At 31.4% G+C, this 1,124-nt stretch overlaps 1 protein-coding gene across 1 annotated transcript in view; it reads left to right on the forward strand.

Annotated features, from left to right (window-relative positions):
• LOC102677794 (DNA-binding protein D-ETS-3-like) overlaps positions 1-1,124 on the forward strand; it is a gene marked incomplete at its 5' end in the record, with an annotated part of 13,073 nt that overhangs the window by 8,222 nt on the left and 3,727 nt on the right. The gene's annotated exons all lie outside the window — the stretch shown is intronic.

Below are 1,124 nucleotides of genomic sequence, written 5' to 3' on the forward strand. Positions count from 1 at the left end.
GGTACGCCACGTTAACAACTTTCTACTCGAGGGAATTTAACCGACCGCCGCCATCGCGGTCTACGTGCGCCGCCGTCGGCCGGTGTCGACCACACCTACGCGTTTTTCCACAGTCTCTTCCTAGTCTTCGTCCTTCTCCGTAACAATCGTTTTATCTGTCCTCTTGCGATTTTTTTTTTTTTTTTAATTTTTTTTTCTTTCTTCTTTTATTTTAGGGAGGGGGAGAGGATTGTTCGTCGTAGGAATTGTTTCGTTAAATGGTATTGATTGAAGATAGGTTTTTTTTTTTAGTAGTGTTAAATTATATAAAGTAAGAAAAAGTGAATACGCGTCATTGGATTGAATTCGATAAATTTTCGAAAAAATTGATTGAGTTTTTTTCGTCGAAACGTGGATGTAGAAAAAGTGAATTCGTTGTTATGGGATGAGCGGTTAGTACCGGATGGAATAATATCTTTTTCTTATTTTTTCTGTTCAAAGGCAAGATTATTATCGTATAAGTATTGGAACAGAACCCATTCTAGAATCGGAACCGAGATAAATAGCATTTTTCAAGAAAACTTTTTAACTCGGTAGTATTTAATAATAATAATAATAGTTATTTAAGATACACAATTACACCGATACATATCCAATTTTAAACTATTAAACCTTCTCCTCTCTTTCTTTCTTTTTTCTTTTTTTTTTTTTTTCAATCTCACTGTACCGTGATCTGTACTACTGCATCATCCATTATTATTAAAAGAAAAATCAAAACGAAACCCTTAAAAACTTATCCTTGTCGATTTTTATTTATTTATTTATTTATTATTATTTTTTTTTCAGAAGAACTAAAAAAATAAACTTTTAATCTTCGTTAAACGAATTATCCATTGTATCATATAATTATTGTAAATAAGTTATCTATATATATTTGTAAAAGTGTCGCGATCAAAAATCATGAAGTTATACAAAGAACAATTAATAAAGATCCTTTCCGTTTATAAGGATATTATTAAGTAGGCGATGTTGTAAATCGTATGAAATGTAATCCTTTTACCTTTGACATCGTGGGTGACCATTCGTGGACAGATTAAACGATCGAAAAGTAAACAGCAATTACTTGAGATCTCGTTCTCTTTTTT

This window comes from Apis dorsata, unplaced genomic scaffold (assembly GCF_000469605.1).
Source record: "Apis dorsata unplaced genomic scaffold, Apis dorsata 1.3 scaffold_221, whole genome shotgun sequence".
Taxonomy (NCBI): domain Eukaryota; kingdom Metazoa; phylum Arthropoda; class Insecta; order Hymenoptera; family Apidae; genus Apis; species Apis dorsata.